The sequence below is a fragment of the Vigna umbellata genome, chromosome 6 (genome assembly GCF_029865625.1).
Source record: "Vigna umbellata cultivar VRB3 chromosome 6, Vumbellata_1.0, whole genome shotgun sequence".
Classification (NCBI taxonomy): Eukaryota; Viridiplantae; Streptophyta; class Magnoliopsida; order Fabales; family Fabaceae; genus Vigna; species Vigna umbellata.
This window is the reverse complement of record NC_142170.1, coordinates 38149750-38168238: the sequence shown is the minus strand read 5'-3', so window position 1 is coordinate 38168238 and position 18489 is coordinate 38149750. Positions and strand designations below refer to the sequence as shown.

Sequence of the window (18489 nt, the reverse complement as noted above, 5' to 3'; positions counted from 1 at the left end):
CAGATAGTCTTCTAAGTTTCGTCCAAGACTAAGATGGTGTATACAAATTTTCTATAACATAAATGTCTTTGCTCCATGTTTATGAGTGTTAATTCCTATAACCAATCGAAAAAATCTAAAATTATAAATACTAGAACATAAACTCATGCGCATCCGGGGAATCGAACCCGGTCAGTACCGTGGGAGGGTACTATGATACCACTACACCAGATGCGCTGTTGGTAACATTGTGATTGTTAATGCTAATACAGAAAACAAAAGTTTGATAGGGAGCAGATTGAAATATCAATTACACTTATGAGTAAGTTTTCCAAAATTAAAAGATTGGTTTATTCTATGATTTTACCAATTGGGTTGACTATATATAGGGTATGATTTTAACCTACATGGTTAAGGATAAATAAAGTTTTAAACTGGAGAAAGTGTATAGAGTTATCATATCCATAAAAGAGCAACTCATGATTTTTTTTTCTAAAGTAAAAGAAAATTCTTTAAAATTGAGATTTTTTAACAAAATTTACTTCAAGATCTTTATATACATAAAAAAAAGTAATTTGGTATAAACTTTTACTGCTCACTATGTAATCTGATTTGTTATGCTAATATTTAACATCATGGTACAACTTAAACATAACTTAATTAGAATATATATATATATATATATATATATATATATATATATATATATATATATATATATATATATATTTCTACAAGAATATATACTATGGTGAGTCAAGTTATCACAGCTGGTTCTTACAGTCTAACTTTCTGTACAAAACCCCATTTTTGTTTACGTAATCGTTTACGAGCTAGTTGTAATCGATTACCAGTGTGTTTTTTGTCTACACAAGTTTCAGGACTTCTCCTAACTTGGTCATCTCATAAACAATGTTTCTTTCCTCCATCTTGGACTGCCCAAACATGACTTTCCAGCCTCTACTCACACTTAAACACTAAAAAAAAATGTCAACCATTGGATAAATGTCAAAAAATTAAAAATATTGACTAGGTTAATTTTAAGGAATTAACTGCACTTACTCAGATGTTCAAAATCACAAATTAGTAGTCATTGAAAAGAGTCTTGAGTCTATTTTGTAATAGAAAAAGAATCACATCATTTGGAGGTATGTGAAAAAAGTTATGATTAAAATAGTCAGCAAAGGTCAAAGTTGACAACATGTTATGTCACTCAAATTGCCTTTGGAGAGTGACGTTCTCAAAGCTGAGTTCCAGACTTAGCTAACATGATCATCAAACCAAAATTGGGTCTTTCCTCCACCATGGGTTGCTGAAACCTCAGTTTTCAGGCTCTACTCACACTTAAACACTAAAAAGAAGTCTTATCCATTCAAGAAATATGAAAAAACTACGTAAAATGTCTTTGGCTACTTATGTGCCCACAGTTGGCTCCTACAACATAAGTTTTTGTACAAAACCAGATTTTTTTTTTCGTGTAATCGTTTACAGGATCCTTGTAATCGATTACAGTGGCCAAAAAGGCCTACACTTGATTACCAAGGCATAATTTGAAAGGTCTTTGAGTCTAGATTCCAACAAAACAAGAATCAACTCATTTGGAGTTCGGTGAAGAAAGTTGTGAGCAAAACAACCAGCAAAGGTCAGAGGTGGCAGGAATGTATAAAACGTTAACTTTAAGGAATTAACTGCATGTTATGTCACTCAAATTGCCTTTGGAGAGTGACGTTCTCAAAGGTGAGTTCCAGACTTAGCTAACATGATCATCAAACCGACATTGGGTCTTTCCTCCACCATGGGTTGCTGAAACCTCAGTTTTCAGGCTCTACTCACACTTAAACACTAAAAAGAAGTCTTATCCATTCAAGAAATATGAAAAAACTACGTAAAATGTCTTTGGCTACTTATGTGCCCACAGTTGGCTCCTACAACATAAGTTTTTGTACAAAACCAGATTTTTTTTTTCGTGTAATCGTTTACAGGGTCCTTGTAATCGATTACAATGGCCAAAAAGGCCTACACTTGATTAGCAAGGCATAATTTGAAAGGTCTTTGAGTCTAGATTCCAACAAAACAAGAATCAACTCATTTGGAGTTCGGTGAAGAAAGTTATGAGCAAAACAACCAGCAAAGGTCAGAGGTGGCAGGAATGTATAAAACGTTAACTTTAAGGAATTAACTGCACCTACTCATACGTCCAAAATTCACAAATTAGTAGTCATTGAAAAGAGTTTTGAGTCTATTTTATAATATAAAAAATTACATCATTTGGAGGTCTGTGGAAAAACTTATGATTAAAATAGTCAGCAAAGGTCAAAGTTGACAACATGTTATCTCACTCAAATTGCCTTTGGGGAGTCACGTTCTCACAGCTGGGTTCAGGACTTAGCTAACATGATCATCACACCAACATTGGGTCTTTCCTTCACCATGGGTTTCCCAAACCTCAGTTTTCAGGCTCTACTCGTACTTAAACACTAAAAGGAAGTCTCATCCATTCAAGAAATATGAAAAAATTACGTAAAATGTCTTTGGCTACTTATGTGCCCACAACTGGCTCCTACAGCACAATTTTTTGTACAAAACCAGATTTTTTTTCGTGTAATCATTTACAGAGTCCTTGTGATCGATTACAAGTGATAGAATACCCTGCAAATGCTTGAAATCCAATAAATTTTTGTCAATTTCTCATTATTAATGGATGATACTCAATCACATTGGACACTTTGTTTTTAAGATTCCAAACAACACTCACTTGACAATGCCAATAGGGAAAACACTTCAAATAACATTCACAATAATGAATGCAAATCAAGATCCATCTTCATTAACGTTAAAAAAAATGTTACAATACATTATTTTGTTCATCTATGTACAATGATCTCTTACTTTCTAAAATAACTAAATACACAAATCACTCATGTTTCGTCCTATTTCAAGTGTACGGAGTCCTAAGGACTCTACTCTTGTATCGCTTTCGTGATCTGACCCTCACAAACATCTCTACAATGGGTTGGTTGGTGTAAATGTCTCCCGGGCTTACAAAAGGAGTGTTCATGTGGGATTCTTGACGAGTCGTACTGTGTTCATCATCATCTTTATTTCTCTGTTTATTCTTCTCTTCAGCCAACTCTGCCTCAAAAACAATAAAAACACAATTAAACAAAACTCCAAAACCAAGAAATAAAATCTAATTAAACAAAACATAAAACCAAAACCGAAAACCTAAAACGAAAACTTAAAGCCAAACCCATAACGCATTTTAGAAAATGGAAAAACCCATTTACCTTGCTCGAACCACCAACATCATCAGAGGATGTCATTGCGCACAATACTGTCAATGAGAGCTTTTGGTCTGTCCCACAAAATTGAGGAGGTTGAACAAAGCTTGGAGAGAGGATGAAAATGGAGGGAGAACGCAAAATGGGGAATAAGAGAGAATGGAGAGAGATGACGAAGGCTTAGGGGCAATTTTGGAATCAACAACTTCTGAATCCTAAACCCCTTTCCACGTCACATTTTTGCATTAAATTTTTTTCCAAACGGACCACAATCTTATGCTGACACGTGGCGTTTTAAAAAAGTTAGCAAAGAAGAGTTGTTAATATATTGAGATCCTAAATTTTTTTTCTCTCTCTTTGAATTTTTTTCTCTCTCTTATTCTTTTCACACTTTATCAATACTTTTTCCTCTGCACCTCTCTCGGTAAAGTGATACTGATGTCTCTCAATGTTGTCTCTCCACACCAACATCATCTGTCTCTCACCAAACCCTACGTAGTTCCACTCTGTTGTGCCCACCTCACCCCTGTTCCCCACACCTCACTTATTAGCTTTTCGTTGTAGAACTGTTCTCCGTGTACCGGCCAAGTAATCATGGGGACGCCACCACTCACAGCCTCCACGGTGGAATTCCACCCGCAATGGCTCAAGAATGCTCCAATGACACGATGGTTTAGGATAACCAACTGTGTAGCCCACCCCTTGATAACCATCCCCTTCTCTGCATTCCTCTCTTCAAACCCCTCGGGCATCACTTCTCCTTCTCTTCCTCACTCTCCTCCTTCCCCTTCTTCTCTGGCACCACCCATATGAACCCATGACCCGACGCTTCAATCCCGCATGCAATCTCATGCCCCATCGTTTTCTCGTAGTAGCGGATGTATTCTTCTCCGTCAAGCTCCGCAAAGTTGTTCACGATTAGGTCGTAGCTTCCGAGCTCCGTCTCTAGGTACTTATCAAGGAATTGGGCCAACTCCTTCGTGGTGATGCGTGGAGGGTTATGGAGTGAGGAAGGGTCGGACTGAGAAGAGAATTGGAAGAGTGGGAGGAGGAGTGTAGGGCGCAGACGGTGAAGAGGGAGAAGCCGTTGAAGGCAAGTCTAGGGATGTTAAGGTTGTTGGCCAAGTCATGAACCCAGGGGAATAGAAAGTTGGCGACGGTGCAATCAGGTGGATTCTCCTCCACGAAGTTCTAGATGGGGGTTTGGAGCACGGTGGTGGCGTTCAAGACCTTAACGGGTTGGTCAGCGTCGGTGAGGGAGGAGATGTTTTCGAGGCCGTCGGGGAGACCGACTTTTTGGGAGGGAAATTGAAAGGTGTGGAAGCGGAGGAAGGGGTGGGAGGGGATGGATTTGCGAAGAGTTAGGGCGTTGGAAAGGTGCTGATGATAGTCCCTCAGAAAGTGAGGGGATTTCTCGTGATCCTCATGAAGCTCCTTTTGATTATGACCGACCTCCCTCACCTGTTGTTACCACTTTCTAAAAGTATCATTGAATTAACTATAAAGGAAATGCGTGCCAGAGATAACATTCTTGGTCTTGTTCATCTGGATGATGCAAAAAGTTTTGACATGTCACTAAATAAATCTAATAATGTCAAAGTAGATAGAAAATTGTCACAAGGGAGTGGTAGGAAAATGAAATCTCTGGAGGAGTGCACCTACAACTAGTTTTGGAGCAAAGGAGAGACCAGGTGCTAAGAAAGTTGATAAGCTGTTAGCAGCTGAAATATACCCTAAATCAGCCACAAATATTTGGTGCATTGGAAATGCAAATGGTATTGATGCTCGGAGTGGAAAAGGGGTTCCTGTAATGATACCTTCTGTTGAGATGGAAGATAATTGGGTGCAATGTGACTGATGTCATAAATGACGTCTTCTTCCTGTTGGAACAAATCACACTCACAAATTGGTACACATGTGCAAGTTTATTACTTGTGTAATTAGGAGTAGACTTCGTGTAGAGGAAAAAGTATTCACAAACTGCTTTGCACATAAAAATAGAAGAAAAAAAAATTAATAGCTTTGTGAATATTTAACAAAAAGAATTTTATCGAGAAAATTTTACTAAATGAAAATACAATTGACACTTTTAAAAAAAGAGAGATCTAATTGACACAACTTATCAAATTTGGAAACAAAATAAGCTATTAAGCCTATAAAAATTTTCCTTAATAACCATGAGAATCTCCGGGGGTTGGGCCTTTCACATAAAATAAAAGTTGGACAACTTTTTCCTGAACCTCCATAATTTAAGCCTGCACCACCATGAATATTTGTATCTTGGATTATGTAATTCACTATGAAAATGAAATGTAAAATTTACGTTCTGAATTACGTTGGAATACATTTTTCATCTTGTTTTTCAAAATATATAATCTGAAATATAACTTTTTGTATTCTGAAATATATATTTTAGAATGCACTTTTTATTTTGTATTCGGAATACATTATAAAAAATTATCTTAGAATACAAAAATTTAAGAGAGTGCAAGTTGTAATTATGGATTGTAATTATGGAGGTGTGGAAAGAAGCTTTCTGTACAAAATTTCTTGATCCATCCATTGAGCCTTGACAAAGTAAAAAACGGAATTTCATGTGGAGTTATTTTTCAATTGTAGATAACCAAATCTAGGAGATTTCCGACTCATCATAATTACTTCCTGCCTCCTATCTTTCCTGCTGTACCCCATCAAAAGTTTCTGGAAAATTATTTCCGTAATAAAAGTGGAGTGATTTAATGTGTTTCAGAAAATGAATTCCAGAATGATAGGGTGTTGGGATATGGTACAGGAAGTAATAGCCTAGTTCCTCATGTGCTTGAACCAATGACAAATTCGTAAATCTCCACTATATCATTCTAAACAGAGTTTATATTGAAGTAAAAGAATACAAATATAAGAGTTGTAGTTATCACTCTATAATTCTTACTTAAATTCATCTGTCAAAATTTGATATCATGACAAAAACATACTTCTTTATCTTTTGTAATCTTTATCCCTCCTATCTTAGAGCTTTAGCAACACATCCCTCATGTTTTGGGCGTTGTATTAATCTACATTCTCATATATCATATCTTCATTATCTTACTTCTTATTTAGCAATTTTCTATTATAATTTTATAATTTTTTTTATAAATAAAAATAAAGTATGTCTTAGAAATATTGTTTTAGAGAATGTATTCATAAATGCTCAAGTTCTTGAGTTTGTTTATTTTCTTGAAAGTGTTTGTTTACTTAATTAATTTTATATTTAAATTCTACTAGTAGTTGAACTAATTTGAATTAAATTTTAAGGGCTTAAATGCTTACTTGATTCCTATGTTACGTGTTTTTTTTATATTTTAGTATCCAGTTTTAAAAGTGTATACATTGGGTCTCAAAGTTTTCAAAATTATTTGACTGAAGTCCTATCCGTTTAATGGTGTTAAAGTTGATAACGTTGAGGTTACTGTGTATGTGAGTTGTGTAAGAAATGTTGTTGTGGCATTTAGTTGGCCTAAATTCAGTTCACGTGGCAGAAAAAGTTTGAGTTACGTGTATATTGAAATTTGTAGGGTTTTTAATTGGGGAAATAAAATAATTAGGAAAATTAGGTCATCTATAAATTGGGGATTTTTGATCAAGGGTTGATTTGGTTGCTGAACGAGATACGGTTCGTGAGCGTGGTAAATCCCCAATTCTGGTTCTCTTTCTCTCGTGGGTTTGCAAACCCCAATCCCCAATTTCCTTTTCTCTTCATTCTACAATGGTGGAGCTGCGGTGGAGATGGGGGTTGCTCCTTTGTCTTTCATGGAAATCCTGACACTGCTTCATTCTCCCTGGCTTTGTGGTGTAGTTTGGTTTTCTGCAGGTTGTTGTTGTCTTTGATTTGGTTTGTCAAGCTCGTTCGTAGATTTGGTTCCCATAGCGCTCGCGGTCATGGTGCGCTGACTGCCTCAAGATGTTGGTTTGTCGCGGTGCGAGAGCTGGTGCAGTGGTGGTTCTAGTTCTTTGCAACAATGATGGTGTTGGGTTTGGTGACATGCGAAAAGCAACTGTGGCAGATTTGGATGAACTTGTGCAAATTTGCTTTTGGGTCTGCAGGCAGCGCGTAGTGGGGGACAACGAAGCTGTTGTAGTTGTGGTCGCGACTGGATACGCTTAACATCGTAATGAGCCATTGTAGGTTGGGTTGAGCATTGTGGTGGTGTTTGCCCACTGCTTCCTAGGACCCATCACCTATGACATGTGCATTACTTTACTTTTATCAAGATAAAGAAATATAAAATAATAAAATTTTGAATTAAAATATAATTAATAATTAAATTGGTTAAGGTAAATAAATAAAAGTATTTAAATTTTGTCACGTTGGATATGTATTTTGTCACATCAATTAACATTTAACGTCGTTCCTACCAACTTAACGGATAGGACTTCAGTCATACAACTTTGAAAACTTAGGGATCCAATGTATGCACTTTTAAAATCGGGTACTAAAGTGAAAAAAACCACTTAACATAGGGACCAAGTAAGCATTTAAGCCAATTTTAAATTGTTGTCTTTTTTGTTTGGTTAAACATTAGGAGTGTCTAATTTTTAAACTCATTAAAGACTTTTGGTTATTATTTCATCGTGAATACTCATGTGTGTCATTGATAATGAATTACTCAAAAAAGATATATTGCAGCTCTCAAAGATGAAAATTTAGATGACGCCAACAATTTATATAAACATAGTCTAACTTGACCTTTGTTTTATGAAATCCTAGGATAACTCCACCTTTGTTGCTTTCCAAATACACAATGTTCATAAATGGAAAAGTTTCTACCTTATGATTACCCACTACCTCAATAAGACTCGAGAAAAATGTAGTAAATAGAGAATTAAGTGGTTTTGAGATTTAAATATTATTGTTTGATAATTAGTGTGAAGGTTTGAGTATTTATTAGAATTATAATTGCTATGTTAATTATTTCATGTTATTATTAATAAAGTACAATACATGATTGGTATGTTGATAATTGGGTGATTGGTGTGTGTGTGATATTATCAATGTAATGTGTTGGCTTGTTAATGGAAGGATGATTTAGGATTGCATGAATGTGGTTCAATTCTAGGGAAAAAGGGACGTAAAGGAAAAATGGTCTTTTAGCTTTATTTAATTGGTGTAGAAATTAAATAAAAGTGGTGTGAATTAAATAAAATAAAATGAAAGATGGGTAGTGAATGTGATATACAAGGGAGATAGAGATTTAGATAGATTTGGTTTTTAAAATATATTATTATAAGTAAGGAAATATTAGAGATAGAGTTGGGTTGATTTATGAATATTAAGATATAGAGAGAGGGGTGGTACTTTGTGTTTTAGAAACCCTATAAACTCCAAATCAAAGAGAGAAAACAAAGAAAGAGAGGAGAGTGACGTTTTGGGGAGAAAAAAAAGAGAGAGCAAGTAAAACTCTTAGTGCAAAGGAAGATTGTCAGAGCGGCGCAGTGGAATGGTTAACGCGTTCAACAAATCAAGAGGGGTGAATTTGTTTCTTATCTCAAATTGTTCTTTTAATAATTCTCTCAAGTAAATATAAAAATTCCTTAAAATAATTTAAACAAATTAAAGAGTAAGGAAGAGAAAAAATTGCACAAGTAATTTTTATCCTGGTTCGGATCACAGAGATCCTACATCCAGTTGTTAATCTTAACAAAGAATTAACGCTTCACTAGCACGAACCAACAAATTGTTACCATCACAAAGAAAATAAACAAGTTGAAGGTTAGGACACCTCTCTTGTTACCCTAAGAGATGAAAGTCACTTCCCCTGTAACCCACAAGGGATGAACACCTCCTCTGAATCTTCACAAAGGATGAACACCTCCTCTGAATGCTTCACAAAGGATGATAGGCTTTTAACTCAATGATGAGTCAATATTTTCTTGATTTCACTTCGCTTATTGTGTTATATTTAATCAGGGAATTGTGCTTGAATGTCCAGTTTTTTCCCATTTTTGCTAATTGTGCTTAATTTGACCAGAAATTCTTATTTTAATTAATTTGAATTATTTGAAGCTAATTATTTGCATTATTAATTACAGGAAAATTGTTGGATAATATTTTGGGACATTTAGAGGGTTGTCACATAATTCAAGACTCTCCACAAAAGAAGTGTGCACAAGAAGGAGGGCTCACGTGGTGATGGATTTCGGCTTGGAGAGGTGCACACTGCCTGATCCAGCCTGGAGGGAATTAATTGCACCATCACGGTCCAACATGGGCTTGAGTGGAGCAGCTGGATCCAGCAGGAGCGGAGCCCACGGATGAGGGGATTTTTACTTTCTCTAAAGAAACAGAAGGACTCAATAAAAAAAAGGGGGTGTTATTCCCTCCACCACCACATTTTCTCCCTCCACCTCCCCAATTCTATTATATATTTTCTGAATTACAAAAATAACCTTTTATAATTACAAAAATAACCTTTATACTTTTTAATTTTAATTATTTACTTTAACCCTAAAATCTATATTTTTACCCGTTCTCACCCACCTCCCAACCTTCTCAGATTCTCGCCCAAACACCATCATTCTCATCTTCCATTTTTCCTCCATACAAGTTTTCTTCCTCCTTCAGCGGTGGGCACGGTGCGGCGGTGCGGCGGTGGTGCGACGGTAAAGTGTGGTGGTGCTTTCTCCCACAAGGTTAATGATGATATTTTTAATTTTTTTTTTTAAATGTAATGCATATATTTTTGCTCTGTGCTGGGCTGCTTCTCTGCTTTTTTTCTGCTGTGTGCGTGTGTTGGGAGAAAGGAAGAAGATAACCAAAAAAAACGGAGGTCGAACATCCGTTTGAATCCGAAACGGATGTCGAGATCCGTCGACGGATGTCGACATCCGTTTCAGATCCAAACGGATGTCCGACCTCCGTTTTTTGCCTGTATATTTAACGGTTGCGTCGTTTCAATTAGCGTTGTAACTCTCTCTCTTGTTTCGAAAATTGTTTCTGCAGAAAAAACGGGATAAAGTGAAAAACAGATTTGCTGCTATGACAGTTTTTTTAGATTTTGCTGACGGTGAAGGAAGAGAACTGCCCGTACATGTTGATAACAGCCGCACTACTTTAACATATCTCTATTTTCTCTTTTATGACCTGTAACTTTAAGGCGTACATGTTTAAATTTTCCAATTTTAATTTATGTTTCCTTGTACATTGATATGAAGTTTAAATTTGCAATTTGAAATAAATTATACAGATAAATTGCTTCTGATAATTTGAAAAAAAATGGCCATTGTCAGAAGTTTACATTTACAGCCTTACACGCATTAAACTAAATCAATATTATTTAATGATTTAGTAGCCAAATCCAATTTGGTTCATTTGCCATTCGATTTCAAAAGTTAAATTTCACTTAACTTATTACATGTAGGTGAGTTGAACGGATGTGTCATTTAGTTTTATAAAAAAAATACAACTTTTATTCTTTTTTAATATGAAAACTGAAACTAAATTTTAAATTATTAAACTAAATATGATAAGAAAATATCATATTAATATACATGTAATAATAATTATATATATATATATAATAGATTATTGATAAAATAAAATTTTAAATGTATAAATTATTGAGATTATTAAACCATAAAATTTAACAAAAGAGGAATAATTGTCATATGAAAGAAGGAAGAATGATAAAGAGAATGAATGTTTATATGAGATTTTAAATAATATTAACCATAAAATTTTAATAAGAGTAAAATATGAATGAAAAAATAAAGAAAAGGGTAAAAGAGGAATGGGGTGGTGGAGGAAGCAAGTTGTGGTGGTGTAGGGAGTAACACCCAAAAAAAGGTTGCACGTCCAGCAAATTAAAGGCGTGAGCGTCCACTAGGCCTTCACGCGTCCAGTAGCTTGGGAGGTGCTTCACGGTCACGGCCCAAAGCACAAGAAGAAGGTTCACACAACAGCAACACGCAAGTCCAGCAAGGCATGGGTGCACACGGAAGTTGGTCCAACAAAAGAAAGATGATGCGCTGCTTGAATTGAGAGGGGAAGCACAATGGTGATTAAAGGAAGAAGGCTAATTCATTTTATGGAGAGAAAGGGGTGCATTCATTTGGGCTTGGAGAGGATGTGCGGATGGTGATGCTCCATGCGCACTTCACGCTCCCAGCTATCTTCACACACGATGTCGTTGTCACGTCTAGCAGTGTGGTGTCTCGGCCCATGGCAAATCAATTTCGGAGTGTCCAACAAGGCGTGGGAAGTTCCAGCAGGTTAAAAGAAGCAGCCACACACGCACAGGAGAGCAATGTTACGTCCACGTGAGAAGAGCTTCAAAAAACAATGGGCTGGATTCAATTGGAGGGTGCACACAGCAGATGTGACGTTAAGAAATTGGTAGCAGTGCCATGGACATCAGGTAGCATCCAGCAAAGGGAGTCCGGGGTTTTTGGGAAGCGGACGGACATTAGAAAGGAGGGAGCCAGCCGCCATACTTCTTTTTTGCTTAGCTTTTTGAACGTTGTTTTGAGACAGGGATGAATTGGAGAGAAGCACGCTGTTTTCGGCCAGCATTTTTTGGCACTGGTTCTTTATTTCCTTTTTGATTCCACCAGCAATTTACGGGATTCATATCTTTCATTTAGGAAGCACACAACACGTCCAGCAAAGGAGAATGGAATTTTATGCGCTGATTTCATCTTGCACATGCGGTCATTTTATTTTGTTTTCCTTTAGATTTGCATCCACATATTTTCTTTTCTTTTAGGTAGCTGCAAGCGGTGTGCACAAGCTGAAGCAGTCATTCCATTTGGAGCAGGAAGCACGCAAGATGCGGCGCTGATTCACTTTCATTTTGGAGTGTCACACGCTGAATTCATTTACTTTGCTGAAATGAAGTAGCTTAGTCCTAGATTTTATTTTCAATCTCATGCGTTTTTAATTTTTTGTTTGCTTTATGAATGTGTTGAAGCTGTTGAATAGAGCATTTCACCTTTTAACTCAATATTACAATTTACTAGCATTAAATAATGTTTTACTTGATTTAACTTTAAGCTTGCACCGAGACTTTTAATGCATTAATGGAAGCACCTTGTTCATTTATTTTGCTTTACTATTAGCGTTTTCTTTTTAAGTGTTAGATTCCGTGATGAATAACATTTCATTTCTTTAGTTTAAGTGTTGCGTTTGAATAGCATGCCAAGTGTTTCTTTATTATCTGCTGCATTTTAATTAGTTCACACATATTGTTTTAGGATCGTTCAATTTACTGTTTTTGTTCATTATGTTGTCTATTCTGTTCGGCTTCTTTATCTTCCTGCATTTCCTATTTTCTCGCTTGCTTTAGAGATCGTTCGGTCTCAATGTAGAACCGTTCGGTCATTTGTAGGACCGTTCGGTCTTCATGCTTTGTTCATTTATTTCAATGTTTTCAATTATGTTTGGTTGTATTTCATTTCCAATTTTAATTTAGTTCATTTCTAATCACAAAAACACGTTCAAACCCCCCCACTACATGTTCGACCTATTACCTGAACCACATTTGGTCCTTGAGAGACGGCCTAGGAGTCACTTCCTAGTCTATACTGCATTCTTAATGCACATTAAATTTGTATGGGCCGCGATAGCCCCATCACTCAGCAACAACAACAATACTCAATCACACTCCCTGTGAAAGTTTTCGCTCTATGCCAACGACAACATCACTCAATCACACCCCCTGTGAAAGTTCTCGCTCTATGCCAACACGCCAAGTTCTCAAAGCCACAACACAAGGGTTTACCAAACCTTAGAACACTTATCACCACTCACTGCAGAAAAGATTTTTCGAAATACACTTATTTCATATTTCGTATTTTAGAATGAGAGTCCCAATCTAATTTATGGAGATCTCACCCAAGGATACCTCAAAAAATCCATTGTCAACTAATTAACATGTGATAATCAATTATCCAATTATGGTAATAGATTATGCATCTAATGAATGCACAATGGTAAAAAACTTGCTTAAAAATTCTCATAATTGCTCATGATAATTAGATATGGCAAGTCATAATTGATTATTGATAATCGATCATTATAATTTGATAATCAATTACGTTGAGTATAAAATAAGGTTTTCTGATTCAAAATAAATTTTAACGCAATCTAAGGCAAACAATACATTGAATCAAAAATAAATCACATCCTATACATAAATCTACTAAATTATAAAAGCTTTAATATAAAAACAAGTCTTCATGAAGATCTTCCTATAATAAGAGCACTTGAGACTTGACTTTGAGACATCATCAAAATTTCTACTCTTCAACTTTATGCTAACAATCTCCCGGTTTTTGATGATGATAAAAAATATTTTGATTTAAAGCTTTTCGTAACCTATACTAGTATGTAACTCATTCGTAACTTAAAGAAGAGGGATTAGTAGACAAGAGATAAATATAATTAAGTCTTTAAATATATTTCTCTCCCTTTTTGATCATTATTAAAAAGGCGCTATGTATGATTAAATAATTTCTCCCCCTAAATATAAGAACTCCCCTTAAATATAAGTCATAAAAAAATAAATAACAATTATCATTATTTTTATTAAAGGGAAACAGGAAGCATAATTCAATACATAGGAAATACAATAAATTTAGAATTCATAACAAATAAATAAAATCAGAGTAAAGAAGTACTCCTCTTTATTGAGTAACTTAAACAAAATTAAATTGCATTTGATACTTTAAGAAAGAAGAGAAGTAGTTTAAAAAATAATTATCAAAATTTTCTTTTCAAGTTAAAAACTCCCCCTTAATTTGACAAACCATACTTTACCAAGTTTTAGTGCACACCCAAAAACTTCTTCCTTAATTTTGAAATAACCTACAAAATAGAAAACTAATATTTTGGTACCCAAAAATACTTATTTGGGTCCTTTAAAGTTAGAGACAAATTATTTTATAATAGGAATCCATGCATATATTCCATTTGGAACACCATAATGTTTTATTCTACATTTATTTGATGTATGACCATTTTTCATGCAATAAAAACAAGTAACATCATTTGGGTTCCTATATTTTCTATTTTTATAATTATAATCATAATAATTTTGATTATATTTTGGAACATACTTGATTTTATTTTTATAATCATAATCATTATAATTATATTCAGGAACATTTTCAATTTTATTACCATAATTATAATCGTAATAATTATAATTATTTTTAGGAACATGTTTTAACAACCTTTTTTATTTTTAAATTATTGGTACATTCAGCGTTGGTTGTTTAATCAAAAGACCTCTTTTTATTTAAACAAGAAGCACATTCTTCAATTTTGGTATATTTACCTTTTTCATAATATAAAATTTTATTTTTCAAATCCTTATTTTCTTCAATAATTTTTTCATGATTTGATCTTAATTCTTTAAAATTCTTCTTTAATTTTTCATGAGCATTATTTAGTTTCTCTGATTGACATAATAATTCTTTATATGTATTAAGTAATTCACTTTCACTATAATCTGAATTTTCAAAATCGCTAGAGATACTTACTTGACTTTTAGAGATGTCATCATCAACCATCAGACATATGTTGGCTTGCTCATCAGAGTCGCTTGAGCTTGTTGTAGAATCAGTCTTCCTCCCAAGCAATATATGCCTTCTTTTTCTTAAAGAATTTCTTTTGGTCTCTTTCTTCACCCTTCTTTGGATTTGGACAATCTGTCTTCACGTGTCCTTTCTCACCGCAATCATAACAACAATAATTTGACGAAGATTCCTTGTTTTCCTTCTTCCCATTTTTAAATCTTCTGTTGCCCTTGGACTTCATGAACTTGTTAAATTTCTTAATGAAGAGATCCATATCTTCTTCATCTTCTTTAGAGTCTTCTTCTTCATTAAGATGTTTGTTTTTATCAATCTCATATTTGAACGCCAGAGTCTTTTTGTTTCCTTTCTCTTCATCCTCTTTCAATCTCCTGAGATCCCGTTCATGTTCTCTCAACTTACCAAACAATGCAGCCATTGACATAGTGTTGAGATTTTGTGACTCACTAATGGCAGTTGTCAAGACCTCGGTAAGTGTACCGAATCGTATCAAGTAATAATAAATGGTAAGACCAAATATCGTATCCCAGAAGACTCACAACACTAAACAATCATGTAATTACTTAACTAATTAAGACTGAAAAGCTATTTTGTTGGTGTTTAAATGCAAATGCAACAAAAGTAAATATGAGTGCAAATTGATCAATTGAGGCTTGACACAAGAATGAATGGTGTTGATAATATGAGATGATTATGTTGTTGGGGTTTAGATTTCACCTTCCTTACTTTCATGTATATAAGAATTCACCTTCTTCATTAATTTGTTAACGTCACTTTCTAAATTACTTAGAACCCGATCCCTCGGCGTAAAAAGTCTATCCTTAATTATTAGACCATAATCCCTTACATCCCTAATAATCAATTATGCATTACGAATAGAAGCTTAAGACAATCAAACATCCTATCCCTATCCCTAGGCAATATTTCTTTTGGGTGAAATTCTCCAGATCAAGGTTTCTAAGTATTTCCCAATAACAAAGAAATCCAAACATCATGCTACGAGTGATCAAAACATAACAAGCATTGAGTAAAGGAGGAAATCACTAACAGTTAATGAAAGAAGCATAAAATAATTCAAATCATATTCAAATACATGAAAGTTTAGAGGTTACATCTTCCCCAACAACAAATGAGTTTAGTTCTCCATCGTCATGGAGAACCTTGGTGTATAATGGAATGAAAGTGAGATAAAAACCCTAGAAAATGAAGAGGAGAGCTCCCGCATCCAAATCTGCCTCCAAAGGGTCGAAAAGTGTGTTTTTGCACTTCAGTCTTCCAAAGATTTGAACCCTAGGGCGTGCAAGTCCTTAAATATATCAAAAATTGGCTCATAAGCCCAAGTCCCTGGCACTCAGCGCCCCAACTAAGGGCAAGCAGGAAACACTGCGGGAGAACTAGCGCTCAGAGCCCCTCAGAGGGTAAGCAGGCGCTCAACGATGCATTGAAACTAGCGCTCAGCGCCCCCAAGAGGACAAACAGGAGAGACTGCATTGTAACTGGCGCTCAGCACCCCTAGAAGGGCTCCCAGGCGTGCTGCGGTGCAGAGTGGCGCTGAGGGCCCCAGAAAGGGCAACCAGGCGCCCTGCACCTTCTTCAGCCTTCTTTTTTTATGTTTTTGCTGTCCCTCTTGAGTTCCGACTCCTTGATACTTTTGCTTCCCTTCCAAAACATACCCATAACCTACAAAATTAAGGGAATTTAGTGATAAAATCATAAAGTATAACCTTGATTCACTTATTCACAAAACTAAACTAAAAACAAGAGTTCAAGCAAGCTTCTATGTCAAAAAGAGTTGATTTAATATCAAAATTGCACACAGATAATGGTATATTCAACCGTTATCAGTAGTCACATTTGGTTGCCAAGTCCTGTCCAAAGATTTAAGAATTTTTATATTTAATTCATCATTATCAAAGCACTTACCTAACCCAATGAGATGATTCACTATGTGAGTGAAGCGTTTCTGGACATATATAATTATTTCTCCCTACTTCATTCGGAACATCTCATACTCTTGGACTAGAGAATTTCTTCTGGCTCTTTTGACATCATCAATTCCTTCATGGGTGACTCTCAGCATCTCCCACATCTCTTGAGCAGTCTTACAAGTAGAGATCCTGTAAAATTCATCAATAGTTAAAGCAGATGATATTATGTTACGAGCCCTTACGTCCTGTTGGGATCTTCTTCTATCATCAGCATTCCATTTTTCTCGTGGTTTGGATTCCTGCAACAAAGGTTTGATGTTGCCCAGACATTTTCAAAAAATAAATTAGAATAACTATCAAAGCAAGCTCTGATGCCAATTGTCAGAGCGACGCAGCGGAATGGTGAACGCGTTCAACAAACCAAAAGGGGGTGAATTTGTTTCTTATCTTAAAATTGTTCTTTTAATATTTCTCTCAAGTAAATATAAAAATTCCTTAAAGAAAATAAACAGAGATCACAAAGATCCTACATCCAGTTGTTAATCTCAACTGAGAATTAACGCTTCACTAGCACAAACCAACAAACTGTTACAATCACAAAGAAAATAAACAAGTTGAAGGTTAGGACACCTCTCTTGTTACCCCAAGAGATGAAATCCACTTCACCTATAACTCACAAGGGATGAACACCTCCTCTGAATCTTCACAAAGGATGAACACCTCTGAATGCTTCATGAAGGATGATAGGCTTTTAACTCAACAACAACAACAACACTCAATCACACTCCCTATGAAAGTTCTCGCTCTATGCAAACAGTAACAACACTCAATCACACCCCTGTGAAAGTTCTCGCTCTATGCCAACTCACCAAGTTCTCAAAGCCACAGCACAAGGGTTTAAACCCTAGAACACTTATCGCCGCACACTACAAATAAGATTTTTCGAAATACACTTAGTTCATATTTTCGTATTTCGTATTTTAGAATGAGAGTCCCAATCTAATTTGTGGAGATCTCACAAAAGGATACCTCCAAATATCCGTTGCCAACTAATTAACGTGTGATAATCAATTATCTAGTTATGGTAATTGATTATGCATTTAATGAATGCACAACGGTAAAAAACTTGCTTAAAAATTCTCATAATTGCTCGCGATAATCAATTATTGCAAGTCATAATTGATTATTGATAATTGATCATTATAATTTGATAATCAAATATCTTGTGTATAAAATGAGGTTTTCTGATTCAAAATAAATTTTAACGCAATCTTAGGCAAACAATACATAGAATCAAAGATAAATCACATCATATACATAAATCTACTAAATTATAAAAGCTTTAATATATAAATAAGTCTTCATGAAGATCTTCCTGCAATAAGAACACTTGAGAGTTGACTTTGAGACATTATCAAAATTTCTACTCTTCAACTTTATGCTAACAAAGATTGATGGTGTTGTTTTTCTTGGAGTTGTAGATACAGTCCTAGTATTGGCCAAGGTATGTGGAAGCTTTCCTTTGTTTGTTTTCTTGTTGTTTGTATATGAATAGGGTTTGTTCTTGATTATCTTGGAAGGTAATGTTGTTTCGATACATGTGTATGTATGAGAATATGTTCTGGATGATGATAGAGTTGTATCATGTTTGTGTTGGGTTTTCCCTAGGAAAGTATGTATGGATTTGTTGGGTTCTCCCATGATAATATGTATTGATGCTAAGGGGGAAC

General features: G+C 35.2%; 1 pseudogene; it reads right to left on the bottom strand.

Annotated features, from left to right (window-relative positions):
• Positions 1-3639: 3639 nt before the first annotated feature.
• On the bottom strand, positions 3640-15249 carry LOC124840187 (scopoletin glucosyltransferase-like; annotated as a pseudogene).
• Between the last annotated feature and the right edge of the window lie 3240 nt (positions 15250-18489).